The sequence below is a fragment of the Ovis aries genome, chromosome 6 (assembly GCF_016772045.2).
Source record: "Ovis aries strain OAR_USU_Benz2616 breed Rambouillet chromosome 6, ARS-UI_Ramb_v3.0, whole genome shotgun sequence".
NCBI lineage: Eukaryota > Metazoa > Chordata > Mammalia > Artiodactyla > Bovidae > Ovis > Ovis aries.
Window position 1 is genome coordinate 4,463,255 of NC_056059.1, and position 22,798 is coordinate 4,486,052.

General features: G+C 41.0%; 1 long non-coding RNA gene across 1 annotated transcript; it reads left to right on the plus strand.

The window, feature by feature from the left end:
* The first annotated feature begins 10,684 nt into the window (after positions 1-10,684).
* On the plus strand, positions 10,685-15,855 carry LOC121819796 (uncharacterized). The gene is made up of 3 exons (XR_009601122.1): positions 10,685-10,884; positions 12,195-13,729; positions 13,929-15,855. It is a non-coding gene; the product is annotated as an uncharacterized LOC121819796 (long non-coding RNA).
* The last annotated feature ends 6,943 nt before the right edge of the window (positions 15,856-22,798 follow it).

A 22,798-nucleotide genomic window follows, 5' to 3' on the forward strand; every position in this document is an offset into this window, starting at 1 on the left:
CATTTTGCTGAATACTAAATTACAATAGTGTCTAGAGAAAGCACTTCATGACTGTTTGAATTAAACATGAATTTCATGACTGTTTGAAAAGCTGAACTATCCTTTTTTTTTCTCATGGAACATTTGTACTCGAAAGAATTGATAGACAAATTATGTTATTCAAACGTAGTTGTTTGGCATACATTTTCTTGAAACTGAAGTAAGTTATCACTTTAAGGAAAACAACTGAATTTGTTGCCAGTAACAAAAGTCTGAGTTTTCAATGAAAATCAAAATATTGAAAAATGTGAACTTGAACTGCTTTCCAGTTCTTCAAGACTTTTCTGATGAACTTAGTGATGTTAACAAATTTGACTTTTTGATTCTTTGTAATGAAATGTGATAATATTTGGAAGTTTTGTACACCTCAGTGAGCTAGTATTTTCTAAGCAGCTTAGACATTTTGAAATCATGCATGGGTAAAAAATCTATTCAAAGTCCTAGAGGCACCAATGGATTTTAATGAAAAGAAGATCAAAATTTCCTTGATATGGTTTCAGATTCTGTTTTGAAAATAAGTTTTAAGAAACAGTCACTTGATGAGTTTTGTGTAGTATCAAAAAAAAAACTTTTTTAGAAAGGCTATTATTAAAATATTCTCCCTTTTCCAACTGTAAATCTATGAGATACTGAATTTTCTTCTTATAATTCAACCAAAACAACACATTTGACTGATTGCATACCAAAGCAAAGATGAGGATTCAGTTTTCTTCTAACAAGTTTCAGACTGAAATGTGAAAATATAAAACAATATCACTCTTCTCAAATTTTTTTTGTTTTGAAAATCATTGTTTTATATTAAAATTTTATATATGAAAACATGTAATAAGTTTTTTCAACCAATTAATAAGTATACTTTAAAACTTCATAGTTTTTATTTCTAATATGATAGATTTATTTATTTCTAATACGATAAAAATATAAAAGATATGACCCACATAAACAAAAGTTTTGCAGTCCTCAATACTTCTAAAAGTATAGGGACTTCTCTGGGGGTCCATTGATTAAGAATTTGCCTTCCAGTGCAGGGGAGAGGGTTAGATCCCTGGTTGGGGAAGTGGGATCCCACGTGCCACTGTAGGACTACTAGCTCAAGGAAGGATTCCAGGATTCTGCATGCCACAGCCAAGACCCCATGTGGAGGCGGGGGAGGGAGTAACGGGTCTTGAAACAACAGGTGAGTACTATAAGAAATACAGTTGGTTAGCATAACAACAGGAAAATGCACAATTCCGTTTGCAATCAAGGAGATACTTGTTTTGAGGTAATTCTTTACCCAGGAATGCAAAATGGTAATACACCACCTAACCCTAAATCTGATATAATAGATATTAGATTTTTTTCCTATTGTAATGACAGAAGGCATAGATTTTCTGTTATTTCTTTCCTCTTTACATGTTCTGTCTTTCTAACACTACACACATGTTCTAATTTTTATAATTACTTAAAACCTGAATCTAAAGAAATACTGAGATCAGTTACAGAAGAATTCCCTGAATGTGATCTGTTCCAGAGGATGAGGTGGTTGGATGGCATCACCAACTCAATGGACATGAGTTTGGGTGGACTCTGGGAGTTGGTGATGGACAGGGAGGCCTGGTGTGCTGCAGTTCATGGGTAGCAAAGAGTGAGACACAATTGAGTGACTGAACTGAACTGAACTGATCTGTTCCAGAAACAGGTAGTCTGAGAGAATAAATGTGCTTCCTAGATGAAGCTATCCGTGCTTATAGCAAAAGAGCACATCTAGAGAAAACACAACTGAATACAAAGGACAATGGCTTAACAGAACAGCGAGATGGTGTTTCCAGCAAACATTAGCATCCTGTTATGACTGACTGCATCCTCAGGCATGAAAAAAGCACAGTGTCTATTCACTTATCCTTAGAATACTGATGGCATTTTGTTCTGAAAAACTGAAAGAACAGATGACTAAGCAAGAAGGGTTGAGAGTAACACTGATTCTTAACTGCATTCAGAAGATCTCTGGTTACAATAATATAAAAAATGAAATCATCTCTCTTTTTCTCTTCTGGTGCTAAGTTTAAAACAACAAATATTTGGTCCCTCTCCTGTGTCAGGCACTGTGCTTGGATCACCATCCTGAGGGGAGGACACAGTCCCTGGCCATAGGAGTCTCGCACCTAGAGGAGAAACAGGCGTATATAACATAGAGACAACTTCAAAATGACTAAGCCTACAATGGGGTTAAGACACAGGTCAATGCACCCCAGAAGGGGGACAGTGAGCCAGTTTGAGAAGGGCTGCTTTCCAGAAAGGCTTTCTGGGAAAAGTATGATCTGAGGTTAGCCCTGAAGGAGGAATAGGAAGGGGAGGAATAGGAAGGACAGGCAATGGTGGAGGGAAGCTGTTTCATGCAGAAGGCATGATATGCCCACGTGACCAGCAGCAAGATACTTCGGGACAGTTTGGGGATGGAAAGCCCCCTTCTTGCCCTTGTTTGGTCTGTTGGCTTTGATTTAAAAAAACAGAATGAGGGTGAGTGCTAAGAGTTGAGGATAAGATGAGTCCCTGCTTGATCAGGAAACACCTGAAATTTCTTGAATACTTGCCACAGACATAATTGCCTTCTCTATTAATAACTGCTGTGTTGGTTTGTGTCCTACAAACACAGGAATTCTGAAAGTATCTATTTCAAACAATATTTATCAAAATAGAGCAAAAAGCATATGACACATTCATATTGGTATTTGCTGCCTTACTGAATATATTCCTATTCCACTTTAAATAGCTCTCTACAGGATGAGAATCCTCTAATTAAAAATTTGTAAATCTAATTGGAAGAGTTTTGTGCAAATTATCTTCTGGCTTTGTACATTTCAATCTTGATTTTTCTCCTGTATCCACATACCTCTGATGCCATATTCGGTAGTAAGAATATTCCTGAAAGCAAGTAACATTAAATCATATATGACAAAGTGATTGTGAAACACATACTTATATCTTTCCATATGCAAATAAAATGTATAACAAACTGAATTTCCCTGTATCTGGATCCCAGAAATGTTTGTGGCCACTCCATACGATGATGGGAATTACAACAGAGGAAGACAGACATCAAACATATCTTACTGTTGCAAAATTTTCAAGAAGGTATGACTAAGTAATACACATTGCTAGGGCTCCCCCACCAGAGACTTTGAAAGGAACCCCTGGAAGGGAAGAACCCTGAAGCAAAAGCATTCTTAGTTTCATGTTGCCTGGCTCTGTAGGTTCATGGCACCAATACCTTTTCTTTATAGTTCAAAGAGATTAAGTAATCTGTCCCAAGCCACAGAGCTAGCAAGGGGCAAACTGTCTCAATTCAAGGTGTGAACATTTTTGACACTCTAGTATGCTGACTCTTGCTGCAGATTTACCATGACCTGAACTGGAGTTAAGCATAATGAAGGAACAAGAAATATTTGGAAGAAAGAATGACTAAGTTGTTGCCTATTGGGTAAATTGGTGAGGAAGACTTGGAGTTTCAACTAGGACTATCTTGCAGGCATGGATTAAAGATCTCCAACTACGGGAGGGCAGAGACTCAGAGACTAGAAAGCCAGCAGGACCTAGAAGTCCTGTGGCAAGATGACTGACCCTGGGGTAGGAGTCATATTAAGTAGTCAAGAGGAAAGGACAGGACAATGAGCTGAAGAAAGCAGTGATTGAAAGGTGGTTTGAAAGGACAAAAATTACAGATTTTAGGAATGGAGTCATATATATATAAGGCCCTTTGTTGTGATAGTGAGTTAAATTTATTATAACTTTGAAAGAATGTCTTTAGGGTTAAGGAACTAATTTTTAAAAGAACAGAGACTTGGGAAGAAAATGGAAAGAGTAAATTCAATCAAAGTAATAAAGGCAAAACAAGAAGATGAGAAAGAAATTCATCGCTTCTGTTAAAAACCTTCTCTGATTTGAAGGTTACTATAAAATCCCTTAAATATATATACATTAACCCAAAGTAGACTTTTAGGCCTTCATCAAAGGACCTTCCTAGCTTTATAGTCACTTTTGACCTCTGAATACTTCTTAGGTTTTCTTATTTTTAATTACAGTGTCTCCAAATGAGTCTGTTTCACAACCTTCTAATAAGGGTCTGGTTGAGGTCAGAAACAGCGAGAGATCTTTATTTCTATCAGTAAACCACAGTAGTGTGCTTGTTTACATCTATGCTATTGTGATGGTGGATCAGCCTCATTTTTATCACCTGGCCATTTCACACTACACAAGAATTTAGGGGTAAGTTGGTCAATATCACCATGACTTCCCTTCCAGAGTTCATGGCTGTGTGTTCATGGTTTTTGACATGAGGTCTAAACCAGATAAACTTGTTCCAAGGAGACAAGGGCTTACGCACTCCAAGTCTACAAGGACAAATGGGCTGTAGACTTTCATCTTTGCAATGAAGACTGTAATAAATCAGAGACAGAGAGAGGCACTATCTGTTTTTTTAGCCAAGTAATGAAAATGGAGCCCAGTCTTTTCCCAACTTGACTTTCTGTTTAGACTGAAGCACTTTGTCTTCATCTTCTCCTGAACAAAAGAGACTCCAGGCTGAAAAGGAAATTGAATGCCAATGGCAGTATGAAATACTGCTTCAGTCCCTTGGCCCACTTACTGATCTAATGGGTTCCATCTTTTGAAGGCATAGAGGGTGGAGGCCAAAGTGTTCTCTTCTGAAATGTCAAGAAGTAATCAAATTCATAATACAAGAGACACCAAAGGAAACTTGTGGTGTTTTTGATATTCTGGGGGAGAATTTCAGCTTCTATCTAAGCTTTAAATACACAGTTTGCTGAAAACACACAGCAGTGAAATTGTCAGTGGTTTGGAAAGCCCAAATCAAATAGCTTTTGAGGGGAAATGGCTTTTTAATAATTTTAATACAATTTTGACTAGTTCCATTACATAAAATGGCATAATAAATGGTGCTTTGAACCACTGAAAGGAAAAGGTGACCTTTGAAAGACTATTTCTTTCTAATTACAATAAAACAAACACAATTTGCATAACAGAGTATTGAATTACTTTTAAGAGAAAAATTTTTCATTGTCTTTATACAAAATTTGCTATTCCAAAATATGCATTTCAAATCACTGTAAAATTGACAAGATTTGTTCATAAACATGAATCTCTGTTTGCAATAAAATAAACCTATTCAATAAGTAGGGCACATATTACTACCACAGTTTTGTATATGAATAACCTGATAATTTGTGACGTCAATATTACTTAAAAAGGCCACACAGCTCATAGGAATTAAAGCCCAGACTTAAATTTAGCTTTCAGTTTGTTGGGTCAGTGATCATCTCATGACATCAACATTACATCAACTGTTCCTGGATACTAAGGGAGAAAGCTAATTATAGAATCCCTCCACAAAGCTCCTTCTAGGCAAATAATTTTTTTTTGATCCTTTGTCTATATCCACATCTTGATTAAAATGCATTATAAAAGTCATGAGGGACTTCCCTGGCAATCCAGTGATTAAGGCTTTGCCTTTCAATGCAGGGGATACAGGTTTGATTCCTGGTCAGGAAACTAGGTTTCCACATGTCTCACAATCAGAAACCAAAAACAGAAACGGAAACAATATTGCAACAAATTCAATAAAGAGTTTTTAAACAGGCCACATCTTTAAAGTAAAAAATGAAAGTCATGGGCCCATGGGAGAAATAGTATTTTATTTATGAAGATTTAGAATAATCAGGAGAAAAGTGCTTATGTAATTGTTTTTTAACTAATTGGCTCAATAAAGATTCTTTGTGGTGTCCAGGCACCATCTCTCTTCATTTAGGTCCAGGAACCATCTTGTAGCAACGCAGTTGTAACTCACAAGGCCATGGCTCTTTAGAACCTGTTTATATGAGGGAAATAAAAGCTCTTCTTAATGGCACCCCTACCCCACTCCAGTACTCTTGCTAGAAAATCCCATGGACAGAGGATCCTGGTGGGCTACAGTCCATGGGGTCGCAAAGAGTCAGACAGGACTGGGCAACCTCACTTTCACTTTCACCTTGGCAGTTGTTCAATACCATTTATTTGATGCTGGTTATATTATCATTTTTAAACACTCTGTTACCGATTATGCTGCCCACGAATGCTGGCTTCCAGTGACTCTTAGAAATTGTGTTTGTTTCTGTGCTTTGTTGGAGAAGCCCACAGATGTTAGTCTTACCCCACCTACACAAGAAAATTAAAGCAATAATTTATGCATGATGATGCTAAATTTACCATTCAGAACTTTGTATTTAAATACAAAACAACACATTTTCCAACCGTATCTCAATTGGAGCTCTTTAGGCCTGTATTAGAAGGTCCTCTCTCCACTGTGGCCTAAAGCCCTGCCTTCCGTCCAGTGCTGCCAGTAAGGACAGGCAAGAGGCCAGGGACTGACGCAGAAGAGTGGTCCCTTTGCCGAGGACTGTCGCCCTTGCCTGGCATAGTCTGAGACAGGCCTGAGAGCATGCCACGGTACCAGTCAGAGACAAGAGCGGGCGTGGGGTGGGAGGGCCCGTGGGCTTGCACACTTTCAGCCCGACAGGTGTGGCCAGTTCTGGGGCCCTGACTGATAACGTGCCATGGAGCCCACCGGCAGGGTGGGAGACCTCTCTGGGTAGCAGTGGGGGAATACACAAGCCAAAGGAAGCCTTCTGCCACGCTACCACCCATGAGCTCTCTAGATGGGAGGCAGCTCCCGGGCAGAAACCTAGCCAAGTGAGAGCAACATCCCAGGCCGCAGCTGCAGCTGGAATCCAAGGGTCAGCAATGGAGTAGTGTCCCCAGCTCACCCTGTGCCTAACCTGAGTGAGAATCACATCAGGTCCGTCTGCTACCACCATGCTGCTGGCCCAATTTCATGTCATCCCATAAAAGAAATACGCCAAGCAGAGTAAGCCTCCTGTCCAGCTACCTTCCTCCAGCTAGGGCCTGGCCAGGATGACTGGAGACAACCCCACAGCACACGTCTCTAAGCCCCTCAAACTCTAACGCCCCCTGTGTGTGTGATAGAATACCAAGAAGTGCAACGAAGGAAAAAAACAAACACCAGGCCCACACAGGCCCTGGTCTGCTCTCGGAGTGCTTCCCAGGTGGTTCTTCTGGTTTCCACTGGACCCAACCACCAGAAGGGTCTTAGAAACTGTTGAGACAGGCAATCTGAGCAGGCTGCATGTTTGCCCAGGTATTAGCGTGTTCTGGTCCCTCCAGGTACTGCTTCTTGGTACTCTGCTTAGCAAGACAATCAAAAGATCCAAAGTAGGATAAAATGACTCCCTCTATGCCAAATCTCAGCCATTTGCCCTATAGACTCACTTCTGCCCGTTTTCATGTGCTCTGGCTGTGACCGATCGGAATTACATCCTTACAGCCTCTGTGCCCTCTGACCTCTAGCTGGACTTGATCCATGGGGGCCCTGGCCAGAGATGGAGAAAATTAGATGAGGGAAATTAGGGAATTTTTCTCACAGCTCTTTTATCCTGAGATCACTTTGAATGCATTCCTCACCAATTTTATATTAATTCTTTTTTTTTTTGGCTTTTAATTCAATAAAGCTACTAATCATGCTATCACCATCAATACTTTATAATTTGTGTTCTACTGATGGGATCTAAATGATTTTAAAATAAATATAATCATATTCAAGCTGTATAAAACTTTAATGTGCTCTATACAAATACAAGAAATGCAAAAATTAAGAATAAAAATCATTTTTCACAAATATTTCAAGTTGTTTTCTTCTAGATATTCACAACCACAAGAATTAAAATGCAAAGTAAAAATAGTGATATCAAATATTCAAATCAAAATTAGTTAAATCAGGCTGAACTGATGCTGGGAAAGATTGAAGGCAGGAGGAGAAGGGGACGACAGAGGATGAGATGGTTGGATGACATCACTGACTCTATGGACAAGAGTCTGAGTAAGCTCCAGGAGCTGGTGATGGACAGGAAGCCTGGAGTGCTGCAATCCCTGGGGTTGTAAAGAGTCGGACACGACTGAGCAACTGAACTGAACTGTTTATTTGGTTGTTTGAAAATATAATTAAATCTCTTTTTCTTAAAAAAATACCCCACAATTCTAGAGATCAATGTTCAGCAAGTTTCAGATGTGAGATATTAGTATTGCATTTCACACATGACTATGAACTGTTTAATATTACAAAATGTTACTCACCAGTCATGTGCCGCTATTGAGAACATCAGTCTGATTTGTAAATACCTCCAGAAGCACAGATTAGAACACATAGAGTAGAAAAAGAGTAAAGCACTCAGCCCTGCCAAGAAACAGTGCTTCATTACACAGAGTGTCCGATACATGGCCAGGGCATAAGAAATTGCAATTGTTAGTAGTAAGTACTAGCAATATCTGTGATAGTGATTCTGTTCTTTATTTTGTGGCTCTCTTGTCTGTGTCATAGAATTATTTGGGGGCTAATTTAAGTAAAAGTGAACCTGTTCAATTCCTCCTTTATTTGACCACATTGAGTTCTTAAAAATCCAATTACGAGAAAGTTAATTACTATTGTCTCAACTGCTGTCCCAATTTTACTTAGAAGAGCTTTTGTTGTTAGAATCTGACCAATTCTATTTAGCAGAAAGTTGTCTTTGATTCCAGTATGTTTTCAGCCAGATTGCCCTCACAACCTGAACACAGAATTCTGGCTTCTAATTTCAAGGAGAGAGAGGTGACTACAAAGCATAAAATACGTGCAAAGCCTGCCACTTTATCTTGTTCAAGCCAAACAAAGCCAAGAGTGTCAAGCACACAAACTTAAGAAACAATCTCTGTGTTTAGTTGTCCCGTGTTGTGTGAGTGTGTTAGTCACTCAGTCATGTCCTGTTAGTTTTCACTGTTTGTCATTTGCCCTTTTTCTTTACTGGCTTATCGAACAGAAACTGACATGATCACATTTTCTATTTCTTTGATTTTCAAAGTGGATCCTTAAAAACGTGGTTTGACTAACAGAACAAAAGGAATGGAGTTGATAGAATTTTTTTCAGGAGAGCTCTTCATATCAACAAGAAAGTTTCTTAGCAAGAAGGCACCTGAGTGCCTCCTGTAAGATGGGCTCTTTCACCTCCAGGGGAAAAAAAATAAGATTATTAAAGTCCTATTAAAGTAGTCATGGCATCTGGAAATATTATCTTTTAATATTATGTCAAAGACCACCTCCAACAAAATAACTTATTTTGAAACTGTCAGAAATGTCATCTAACTTCGGCACATAGGAGCACCTATTAGAATTAAGAGGGCACAATATCCAGATACAGTGATGACTGCAAGGATACTGGGATGAAATCCTGCTTTTTCCAGCTACTTGCCTGTTCCTCTTTGCTGCCAAAGATGGAAAGAGGGCTCTAGAGGCCAAAGAGAAACAGTTTTCACTCGTGGAATTGTTTTATCTAGCAGAATTCCCTAAAGTTTTCCAGAGACATTGTGATCTGAAGGTCCACAGTTCAATAAAGAAAACCAGGACTTCCCTGGCAGTCCAGCAGTTGAAACTTTGCCTTCCAGCGCAAGGGGTGTGCGTTCCATCCCTGGTTGGAGAGCTGACTCCACAGGCCTCCTGGCCAAAGCAAAACATAAAAAAAAAGCCCAGAAGAAATATTGTAGCAAATCCAATAAAGACCAAAAAAATGGTCCACATAAAAACAAAAAATCTTTAAAAAAGGAAAGAAAACCTAAATTGATTCCCAACTGAGTGCAGACTATCTGCAGGCTCTCTGTTTAAAAAATTGTATCTAAACATCTGCACAAATGGACAGATTTCTGAAAACAGGGCAGCATCTCAATAAGGGCAGACATAGTAGTACCAGACATGGCTTATGAGTGTTACTCAGCCTGTTTATTATCAGTGGCCAGACCCTAAAAGCCCCTGATAGAAAATAAAATGAAGTTAAACAATGTTGGAACTGAACTGCTTCAGAGTTACTTAAGCATCTCATTTTTCAGAAGAAACAATTATTTGGAGAGGTCGTGACCTGACCAGTGTCACAGCACTGGACCTTGGCAAAGGCCTGACTACAAAGACGCCAAGAGCACGTGGTACGGTGGGAAGAGAACGAGCTATGCGCTCAGGAAACCCTGACTCCAGCTGCAGCTTGCCACATCCTAGTGGATGCTGGGAAGTCTCTTAGCACAGCTAAGCCCCTGCTGCTGTTTTCACATTCCTCAGAGGAAAACATAATACCTATTTATGAATTAAATTAAATAATGTATAAAGTGCCTAGCACATGGCAGATGTCTTGTGAATATAGATTAACTTTTCTTTTCTCATTCAAGCATTCTCTGAACTACACACACTTATATAACATTCCACTGAGGGGAGTGAGTGAAGGGGAACTTTTAAGCAAACAAATAAAAACCCTCTGACCAAGAAAGTCCTCACTTTCAAAGCAATAGGCAGCATGGACTCATTAGTACAACCTTCAAAGACCTGAGGAAGGGTGAGAGTGGGGGGTTCCTATCAAAGCCAAACATAGAACCCAAGATGGATAGAAACACACACACACACACACACACATGTTTTACACACACATACTAAACTATCTGCACATACGTGTAACAAGGCAAGAGTCCAGTCACCACCCATCCAACTCTCTTCTGACTCATAAGCAGCGTTAGTGACTTCCTCTGCGCTCCTGAAATGAGCTCTCTCTCAGGCAACCCAGCGCCCTGCAGCCTGAGAATCTCGCTCTGCTTCAGAGGCTGAGTCACTGCTGGTTTTCTTTTAAAGGCTGTTGCTGCCGACGGATCTCTCCATCCAACTTCAGAAGAGAAAGATTCGCGAAGTCAGAGTGTCTCCACTGAAGCAGGATCTCGTTTTCCCTGGTGCAGGTAAAATGCCTTCCTACTTTTAAGACTGACCTCCACAAAATAGAAAGGTTATTTTAAAAAGAAAATTCGTACAAAATTCAAACTAAGAGGAAAATATCAACATTTCAACATCTCTCACAGCTGAATTTAACTGCAATTTCCTATGTGTTAAAGGAAGTGGTGATTCATCTCAGCTCGTAATGGGCCCGCAACCTGCAAAATTTCTCTTGCTTTACTTCATCACAGACTCCAAAGGAATCTCAGAGACGTGGATGAACAATGTGGAGACTTGAAATTCTTTTGATTCCTTTTAGTTCTATAAATGAGAAAATACATCTCGTTATTAATTTAATGGCTGCAAATGAAAGGAAAATAGTTAATTTATAAATTCATATAGAGTTAAGCAGAGACACATTAGCAATAAACCTTAACTTATCACATGAAGGAAAAATCGTGACAAATGTACTCCATATCAGTATTAAACACACCACACACACACACACACACACACACACACACACACACACACACCAAAAAAGAATATTCTGTTAACAATGAGGCATGTGGGACTTTCCTGGTGGTCCAGTGGTTAAGACTCTGCCTGCTGATGCAGGGGACAAGAGTTCCATCCCTGGTCCAGAAGATTCCACATGCCATGAGACAACTAGGTCCAGGCTCCCTCGAGCCTGTGCTTTGCAATAAGAGAAGCCGTCCCGATTAGAAGCCCATAAACACAATGAGACAGTAGATCCCCGCTCACTGAGACCAGAGAAAGCTCCCGAGGAGCAGCGGAGGCCCAGTGCAGCCAAGAATAAAAATAAGTGATGCATCAAAATGAAATTTTAAAATGAGATGTAGCACATATTTGCAGAAATAAAGAGGATGGGAAATACCTGATGATTACAAGTGTGTGATTGCATCTTATACACCCCTCGAGCTACCAAGCCCGCAATTTGGAGCAGGTTTCAAGCATGTTTACACAGGCACAACCTTGCTTTGAACCATGTCATGTGCCTCAGGGTGTGCCATGGGAAGCCCGTAAGACCTCACATGGCACTCACATATGTGTTTTCTGGAAATGCTGGAGAGTCCATATGCATGGAGCAGGACTGACCCCTGAAGGATGGGGCTGATGGAATGAATGTTTCCTCTCAACGTAAGCCTCCCTCGTAAGTCTCCTCAGAAAGTCCTGCTGAATGAAAGAGCCATTGATCATAGCAGCAATGAACACATCCTTACGTTGACTTTCCTCCCTTTCTGGTTGACTTTCCTCCCTTTCTGGTTGACTTTCCTCCCTTTCTGGTTGACTTTCCTCCCTTTCTGGTTGACAGGTACCTACTGTTGTGTAACAAGCTACCTCAAAACCTAGTGACGTGAAACGACAGATCTTCATTCTCAGTTTCCATGGTCGACAAATCAGAGGCGGCTTCAGCCGGGTGGTTCTGGCTCAAGGCTTCTCTCGAGGATACAGTTTCAACGTCAGCCAGGGCTGTGTTCATCGGAAGGCTCCAGTGCGGCTGGAGAACCCACTTCTGAACTTACGCATGTGATCATAAGCAGGAGTACCCAGTTCCTTCCAGTGAGGACTGCTGTTCACGTCATGGCAGCTGGCTGTCCCCAGAGTGAGTGATCCAAGAGAGAGGGCAGGGGAGAGTGCAAGCAGGAAGCTGCTGTGTTGTTTATCACTCTTCGGAAGGGATAGATCAACCCTGCTGTGTGTGGGAGGGGGCTACACAGGAGCGTGAATACCAAGAGGTGGAGACATTGGGCAGTCTTGGGAGACAGCTAGGGCTTCCCAGGTGGTACTAGTGGTAAAGAACCTCCTTGCCAATGCAGGCAATGGCACCCCACTCCAGTACTCTTGCCTGGAAAATCCCATGGGCGGAGGAGCCTGGTGGGCTGCAGTCCATGGGGTCGCTAAGCATCAGACACGACTGAGCGACTTCACTTTCACTTTTCACTTTCCGGCACTGGAGAAGGAAATGGCAACCCACTCCAATGTGCTTGCCTGGAGAATCCCAGGGACGGGGGAGCCTGGTGGGCTGCTGTCTATGGGGTCCCACAGAGTCGGACACGACTGAAGTGACTCAGAAGCAGCAGCAGCAGCCAATGCAGGAGATGTGAGAGATGCAGGCTCTGTCCCTGGGTCGGGAAGATCCCCTGGAGAAGGGCATGGCAGCCCACTCCAGTATTCTTGCCTGGAGAATCCCATGGCCAGAGGAGCCTGGCGGGCTATGATCCATGGAGCTGCAAAGAGTCAGACACAACTGAAGCAACTTAGCACACACTCGGGAGTTTCCTACCATACTTCCTCTACCCCCTCATTCATGATCCCTGGGGTCACTTCCAATAAACGACTTGCATAAAAACCTTTATCTCGGTCTCTGCTCTTGTGGGGAAATTGTACTAAGACAATGAATGATCTTCTCTATATGGTTTTTTTTTTTTTCCAGTTAGGTGAATCTGTATGAACCTGTGCTGATCCAGAAAGATTTCCAAAATATTAAATGCAAAAGTAAAATTCAGAACTGTTCAGGTATGTGCATCTAACTGCACAAGTATAAAAGAAACTTTGTAATAGTTGACAGTGGTTATCTGAGGGAGAAGCTGGAAAAAAGTAGGCTTATGAATTTTCATTTTATTGTTCTTAGCACTATTTGAATTTTTGAAGCACATGTATGTATTATTTTAAGGAATAAATTTGGGGAATGGTGAGATGATGGGAATTTTAAATTTCTCTTTGAATTTTATGTGTTAAGAGTATAATAGTGGCTCTACAATAAACACCTTGACTTCGGCAATGATGAGACAGGCCCAGGAGATCTGGACCAGGCTCCTGGAAGAGCGACTGATTCCACAGAGTGAGGTGCGCACAGCTAGGGCACGTACTAGGATGGTCATGGCAACAGACCCAGAGGTGGGCTGGGTGGGGACAGGGTCAGCCCATGAGTGGAGGGCTCTCTGCATGTAGAATTCTACTACTGAGTCTTCACAATCTCCCCCACCCAGGCGTGCCTGCCCAGCCTGGTATCTGGTCCCCGTATTCAGGTCTCCTCTGTGCTCAGTTTTTCCAGGTGCTGCGCTGCAGTGTTAACCCAACTATTTCACACCAGTAGGAAAGTGGGGAAGCTTTCCAGTTCTATGAGGAGTCCACATGCAATGACACAGCATACTTCTTGACATCCTGCAGAACACCTGTTCTCTTCACATATCAAAACTGGGAATTCATGGAAAAATCATCTGGAACCAAGCCTCGGGATTTTGCTCTTGCCCTCTGCTGTTTTTCATACCTTTAAATTAAAGTAAAATTCTTACACACGATGGCACCAAGATAGTGCAAGTTTTGGAAGAAAACAACTGATAATCTGTTCCTATTATTTTCTCAATGAACAGGTAAAACGTTCTTACCTTGGGATGATAGGCAACGTTTTGTGGTGAATTGGGTGATAAGTGGATCCCTGCAGCCTCGGCATCTTCCTAGCCCAGGTTCCCCCAGTTAGAGCCAGGAAAACAGGCGCCAAACAACCAGAAGGTTCCTGGAAATCATTGGACCTCTCCTGGAAAGCCCACCACTTCGTAGTTTAACTGTTATGGATAGCTGCCACCAGGTGGCGCCACGCTGCGGTTGGGCCCTGGAGAGATTTGCTGCAGATGTCTTGCCAGCTGCATTCATAGGTCCAGAAGGAGGTAAATCACAAACCTTAACTAATGCCACCCTGCATTTAATCCTGACTCTTTAAAAACCCCAGAAAGCCGGACATGACTGAGCACACACACATCTAGTTATAATAAGATTTTATTATCATAACTAAAAGAAGTCTCTTGCAGTCCAGATGATCTTTTAATAATGGTAACTTTTGTTAAAACCAGATAAGAATGTATATTAATTCATTAAAGAATTCAAGCAGCCTACTTCACTTGACTACAGTTATAAGGAATGGAGCAGAGAGACCAAAAAACCCACAGCATCCAAAATCTTTTTTGTTTCCAGAGGAAGAAAAAAGCTAATTTTAGAAAATCTCATGTTTCCTGATTACAGGGACACTTCTCACAAAGCCAGATAATTTCCTACAATTTAAATTGCGAATCCAAGCGTCCTTGCCAAGGTTTTCATATTGTCAGTGAGCAGTAGGGCATCTGTGGCTAAGGCATCATGTCTTTTGAGAGTTCAGAGCAACAACCATGGCCCTGTTTCCACTCTGACGCATTTGGACATGAGCAAGGCTCAGTATCAGAACCTGCTAATATCTGGAGTACTAGTTTCAGTCAGTAGATGGGCTGATACTTATTACATGGCTTCATCTTCCACTCCTTCAAAATGAATCTCATTAATGTGATAAAGTTCAAACTATGATGTAAATACGGACAAAAAATGTTGAAAGGTTTTTTCACAAACTGCTTAACTTCCCCTAGAAGTTTCTTCTCCTAAAAACTCTGGGTTTAGGGGAACAGGAAAATTGGGTGAAGGTGGTCAAGATATAAACTTATTCATGTATAAGAAAAATAAGTTTGGGGGATGTAGTGTACGATGGGGTGACTATAGTTAACAATACTGTATTGTGTTTGAAAGTTACTAAGAGAGTTGATCTTAAAGTTCTTATCACAGGGAGAAAAGTTTATAACTATATGAAGCCATGTGTGTTAACTAAGTTTATGGTGGTAATCATTTCAGTGTACACAAAAATCATACTTTGTATACCATAAACTTATACAGTATTGCATGTCAACAATATCTCAATAAAACTGGGGAAAAAAATCAAGAGTCCACTATATTCCACTGAACGGCCCTCTGTGTGAAGTTATGTATTCTCAGACTGTGTATATTGCTTGGATTTTCATTTTTCCTTCCTATGGTAACTCTGAATATATAGTGGATTTAAGAAAGCAAAGAATGTAGTGGATGGGCATGAATAACGTAAGCAAGTGTTACTAAAAATAGCCCTGCTAGCAACAACTTAATAAAAATTAAATTTAAATTATATGCAAATCCAATTCCTTTTGCTCATTTACTCTTGACTCCTTTTAATCAATTGGACTGAATGGTAAATATTAATAATCCATGCAAATTTATATAACAAGTTTTCTCAGTTTTGTCTTCTTCAGTGAAAAGTCTTGAATCACAAGAAAGGGATTCTTCCTATTCTTCTGTCCCCTCTCACTCTTTTGGCTGGGAGAGATGCTGCATTTTTCATGCCAAACCATGCATATTCCACTCTTGACTCAATTAATTATTTTCATTATCATCATAAAATATAACCATGAAACCCCTTTCCACCACTTCAAGTGTTTTGTTCTGGGAATAAAAGTAGAAAGTTTATGTGAGTTCCTTACTTACTCACGATTTAGATTTACTCTTTGGAAACCCTTCCTAAACATTCTTGGTAGCCCACTAACTATAGATACCAGCTTCTTAACTGAAAGTTCTTTCAGACATAGAGAGTAATCAAATTATTCACATGCAGGCTTTATCTAAGGAAATAAAAAAAAAAGTACTACTTGGAGATTGATTTGAGGATATCAGTATGAATGTAAATAACAAAAAAGTTTCTTAGTCATGTTACAAAAGTTTCCCCCTGGGGCAGATTCAGTTTTGGAGTCAATGCTCAGACAAGCCTCTCTGGAGTTTCCAGGGTTGTAGGTTGGTTGGCACAGGACAGAGAACTCTAGAGTCTGAAAAGAGGATACAAATGAACGTATTTACAAAACAGAAACAGATCCACAGACATAGAAAACAAATATATAGCTAAAGGGGAAGGAGGGAGAGGGATTAGGAGATTAAATTAGAAGGATGGGATTGACATAAACACACTACAGTATACAAAATAAATAACCAACAAAGACCTACTGTAAAGTACATGGGACTACACTCAAAACTTTGTAATCTATAAGGGAAAGAATCTGAAAAAGAGTATACATAATAATACATACACATACATATATAACTGAACGACCGTGCTATACACCTGAAATATACCCAATATTGTAAATCAACTATGTGTGCATGCGTGCTAAGTCACTTTGGAAGTATACAACTCTTTGGGACCCTATGGACTGTAGCCCTCCAGGTCCTCTGTCCATGGGATTCTCCAGGTAAGAATACTGGACCGGGTTGCATCGCCCACCTCCGGGGGATCTTCCCAACCCAGGGAGCAAACCCATGACTCTTATGTCTCCTGCATCGGCAGGCTGGTTCTGTACCACTAGCACCACCTGGGAAGCCCCAAATCAACTATACGTCAATATAAATAAATATGTACATACATACACACACAAAATTCTACAAGCAATAAAAGTTTAATCTGTTATAGTCCTCCCAAAGGTAAAAGGTTTGGGGGGAAAAAACAAACAAACAAACGAAGAGTGCAGGAAGAGACCTGAGACTTCACTGGGGAAAGATGAGAGGGAGACCCAAAGGCTGATAATCAACAGAGATGGAGAAAAAGGCAATGTGATTCAGGAGTGAAATATCATACATTACCGGTTGCAAGTTCTCCTGTCTTCTCCTCTATAAAACCATTCGTAAATTTGCATTGCTCACTTATGCTTTATAGAGAATTCTTTTGAGGGGAAACTGGACAAGAACTGAATCCAGCTCCAAGGCTGGTATGAGGTTAAAAGTAGCTGTCCACAGAAGACATCATTTATGAGGTGAGAAAGGATTTCTTTTTTTTTTTTTTTTAAGATTTTTTTTTGATGTGGAAAAAATCTGGTCTTTTTTGAATTTGTTACAATATTGGTTCTGTTTTATGTTTCCGTTTTTTGGCCTAGAGGCCTGCGGGATCTTAGCTCTTGCTTCTTTACTGAATTTGTCGCAACATTGCTTCTGATTCATGTTTCCGGTTCCTGGCCCCCAGGCATGCCGGGTCTCAGCTCCCCCAGGAGGGAGCAAACCTGCACCCCCGCACTGGAAGGCTAAGTCTTAACCACTGGACCACCAGGGAAGCCCCAGAAAGGGTTTCAAGGATATGATTTTCAAGTTAGAGAAACATTTTCTTATCTAAGGCCCAGAATCTCTCATAATTTGTATAGACAGAACAAAATCTTTAATTTTCTAAGGAAAGCAAGCTTTATAGCATTTGAAAGAGAATGCTTAGTGTGTCCTGCCCTGGGTTTGTCAGGAAGCAAGGACTTTCGAATATATAAATACAGTTCCGTAAGTGCCTTAAACCCACAATATTGTAACTTCTGTAAACAACTTGGTTTGCTTTGGATTTCTGTCCCTTGCAATGAAAAATCTCCTGGTTTTGACCCAAATGACACTTCTAGTTATCACCAGTAGGTAAGTCAGGACAAGGAGGGTCATAGGAACTAGAGAGGGTAGAGTTAAAAGGAAAGAATTTGGTAGCTGAGGCAATTTGCCATCCTATCTACTGGGGTCTGATTGGTATCAACCTCTAGTCTCAGCAGCAGGCTTAATGCGAGAGGAAGAAATCTAGGGACTGCTCAATGAGAGAAGTGTCCTGTTAAACTCCAATCATGCCTTAAGTAGTGAGGAGCTAGCCAGCTGTCGACTTGGATGTGGAGGATCAGTTGGGCAGAAAATTCTTTAGGGATGGGGTTAAACTGGCTGAGGAGGAAAGATGAGAGTATTCCATATAAAGGTGTACGATGAATTGCTAAGGTTATTCATGGTCTAAACATCTGGGTCTTACTACTGAGCTGACATTGACCTTACTACCTTGGCTATACTTCAACCAGTTTTTCCCACTTAACTGCACCTACTTCCCATTCATGATCCTGGCTGAAGCCACCACTCCATCCTTGACCCTGCTGGCACAATCATTCTTTCACCACAACTCCCCTGGAGATTGCTGAATCTGGGCCCTACTGGGCTGACCATACCTCCTTCTCTGTGTTTGTGGTTGAAGGTTAAGACTCTTAGCATTTTCCCCCTTCTCCTGCAGGCCAGTATGCCAGCCAACATTCACAAGTTTTATTCAGGCACTAAATTTGGTCTTCTGGAGATTTTTATCCCATCTTCTACTGTGAAAGTTATCTGTAAAGCCTGGTGGTGGTCGTTTAGTTACTAAGTCGTGTCTGACTCTCTTGCAACCCTGTGGACTGAAGCCTGCCATGCTTCTCTGTCCATGGGATTTCCCAGGCGAGAATACTGGAGGGGGTTACCATTTCCTTCTTCCTGACCCAGGGATCAGACCTGCATATCCTGCTTGGGCAGGTGGATTCTTTACCACTGAGCCACCTGGGAAGCCCTGTGGAGGCTGGTGGTGGTGATTTAGTCACTAAGCTGTTGTCCGACTCTGTCTGGCTCCTCTGTCTATGGGAGTCTCCAGGCGAGAACACTGGAGTGGGTTGCCATTTCCTTCTCCAGAGGAGCCTCCCAGCCCAGGAATCAAACCTGGGTCTCCTGCATTGCAGGCAGATTCTTTACCAACTAGTGGGTGGTAAGAACTAAAGTTTCAGTCCAGGAGAAAATATAAGGATGGAGAGAAGTCACAGCTTGGAAGAGAGTGGGAAAGTGGAATTAAAGATTATAGTATGGATTTTCACTTTTTCTCCATGAAAGGAAGACCTCTGCTTTCCTTTATTCTATCTGCCAAGATTGTTGAGAGAGTTCTAGTCATGATTCACCAGCGACTCAGGATGGTGAGCTGCCCTGATGGTTCTACTCTTCATCATCTGGTGCATCTAGGCTGAAGCAGAGAAGACTGTTGACTTTAGAAATAAAACAGCACGCTATTCCACCAGCAAAGTGTGTTTATTCGGGAAGAGTAGAGAATGGCATTTGGGGATAGGCAAGCTATGGCGAAACCACAGGCAAAGAGGAAGGTTAGTTGCTATAGGAAAAGGGGGCAGTTGGGAGGAAATGCTTCAAACAAAGGCCGTTGGAAGAGAGTGAGAGTTCAAGGTTTCTCACTGGCTGGGGCTGCTGCTGATCAAGGAGCAAACTTTCCCTCCTCTTGTTGGAGATGCAGGTCTTTTTCCTACTTGCCCTCTTTGAATGGCAATGATGGGTAGTCCCTGGGAGCACCCCTTTTGAGACTCCATCTTAAATGAGGTTTCCTTTTATTAGTTTTCACAGGGTCACCTGAACAGCAGAATGCTGTTAGTATTAAAACGTGTGTTGACTCCCCGCATCTATTTTTTTGTTTGTTTGTTTGTTTTTTGTTTTTTTTTAATTTTAAAATCTTTAATTCTTACATGCATTTTTTGTGTAACTGCTTCCAACTGCTCCTTCACCTCAGCTTTCTAAAAAACAGCTCATGTCACAATCACCAAAATGAACTTTTGAAAAATCCAGTGAGAAATGCTGAGGCATTCAGTCCTCTCTCCTCCTGGATTCATTCTCTTCGCTTGCCTTCCAGGGCTCCACACACTCTAATCCTCTCCTCCTTGCCCCAAGTAGAGCTTCCTCCCAGGTTTTTTCCCTGACTCCTCCTCTTTCTCATTCTTTCAATGCAGGGCTTAGTCTCCGGACTCTTTTTCGTCTACACTCACTATGTTGGTAATATTTCCTCTAGTCTCGGGGCTTTAAGTGCTTTCTATATAGAAATGCTTCTTTAATTGATATATCTGACCTGGACATCTCTCCTTAACTCCCAGCTAGTATATACAACCACCTACTAATAGAAATAGTCTCAAAATCAGATTATTTTGTTCCCCTCTTCAAAACTATTCAGTGTCTTTCTGTGTCTCCCAGAGTAAAACCTAGCAGCTTTTCAAAGGCCAAGAAGCCCTGCACACTCTGCTCCTCATACCTTTCTGGCCTCTTCTCTGCCTCCAGCCCACACCCTCCCAAGACCTTTGCTCTTGCTGCTCCGTCTTCCTGGAAAACTCCCCTCCTGAGAGCCACATGCTCACCCACCTCACCTCCTCGGTGTCTTGGCTTGAATACCACGATGTCAGTTGGTCATTTATCACCATCTGACATAATCTATGTTTTACTTGCCTGTTCTGTCTCTCCAGTTAATGTTCAGTCTCTCCAGCTAATCTTGTATTCCACCAAGGCATGGAATTTTGTTCTGTTGTCTTCTGGTCCCCAACTAGACCAATGTCTGGCACAGAGTAGGTGCTAATCGAGACTGGTTGAAAGAATGAATGACAAAAATAAATTGCTATTTCTATTGCATGACCTTCCTCCTTCCTCCAAAGAGAAAAATTCAACTAATAATGTTAGTCTGTGTAGGCAGTTGTAAAGACACATTTTCTTCCCACTCATTTGTCTTTTATCATGGTTTTATCATATATATTTAAAGACTTTTAAGTGTTTTTAACAAGTGAAGTTGATAAGGGAAAAAATATGATGAGTGCTAAGTTTCCAGGAGACTAAATATAAACAAAAATTTAAATATACAATGATTATAAAAGATTTGGGGGGAAAATCAAATTGGAGTGATATAAAATGAAAGCAAGTATTTAAAGAATTAAACAAGTATATACAGATAGGTTTTTAAAAATTGAAGTCAGGTAATAATTTTTTATTCCTATTGTTGATCTGCTATGAAATCTTCAGATTATGGATAAGGTAGTAATTGGAGCCAAAATAGGCTTTGCTTAAATCAAGAAAAGCTCTACATCACCCACATAATGCCAGTTGGAAGAACCCTGAAACTATTACATTCAACAGCCTCTGACCAACTTTAATACAGTGTGGCAATATGTCTAAGACACCATTTTCCTACTAAAGCATTAATGATATCTACACCAAGGCACTGAGCAAAGGAAAAGTTCAATGTTAAATGGGGATATTCCATTGAAGTATCTATCACTATAATCCCTGGGGACAAGAAATTTTCTTTGTTAAATTAAAACCAGGTTAGGGAATAGCTTACCTAGAAATGAATTAAATTTGAGATTTTTTCAAATATATTTTTGTAAAATATATTTTTTTTCTTCCACAAAGGGAGTATTTAAGATTATCCTCAAGGGACTGGTTTTCAATAATATGAGCTTAATGCCAGGAATCCAGGGGACTGAGATGGTGGAAAGCAGGTTTAAATTTGATAATAATGAGGAGGAACACTGAGGGGAAGATGACAGATAAACCAAAAGATAAATCCGTAAATGTCTTTTACTGCCAAATCCATTGCATAATATTTGTATCTACCAACCCGAGGCTTCCAAGAGCTAAAAATACCCGAGGAATCCGTGCGGCAGTGCCCTTCTTCCCCTGTTCACCTCCTTTCTCTCAACCTTGGCCTGCGCTCCTGGCATCTTCTCCTATCTCACTGGAATCAACTTCCAGAAGCACTCTTAGTTAAAGAGATACAAGCATGTTATGCATGCACAACCCCTTCCTTCACACGCACGTGCATACACACACAGACACGTCTTACCCTATCCATATACATTTATACTACAATGCTGCTGCTGCTAAGTCGCTTCAGTCGTGTCCAACTCTGTGCGATCCCATAGATGGCAGCCTACCAGGCTCCCCCATCCCTGGGATTCTCGAGGCAAGAACACTGGAGTGGGTTGCCATTTCCTTCTCCAATGCATGAATGTGAAAAGTGAAAGTGAAGTCTCTCAGTCGTGTCCGACCCTCAGCGACCCCATGGACTGCAGCCCACCAGGCTCCTCCGTCCATGGGATTTTCCAGGCAAGAGTACTGGAGTGGGGTGCCATTGCCTTCCCCCTTATACTACGATATATGGTGCTTCTATAGACAGGAGTACCAATAAACTAGTTTATAGACCTTAGGACCAACACTGGTGGAAGCTAAAAAATGAAACATTATTTAAAATTTTTTGCAAAATTTTATGTATTCATTTATTTTTGGCTGTGCTGGGTCTTCGTTGTGTGCAGGCTTTTCTCTAGTTGCAGTGAGCAAGCTTCTTATTGTGCTGACTTCTATTGCAGAGCAGGGGCCTGAGGGCATGCAGACTTAGTCGTTGGAGCACATGCCTAACTGCTCCATGGCATACGGGATTGTCCTGGATCAGGGACAGAACCCATGTGTCCTGTGTTGGCATGCAGA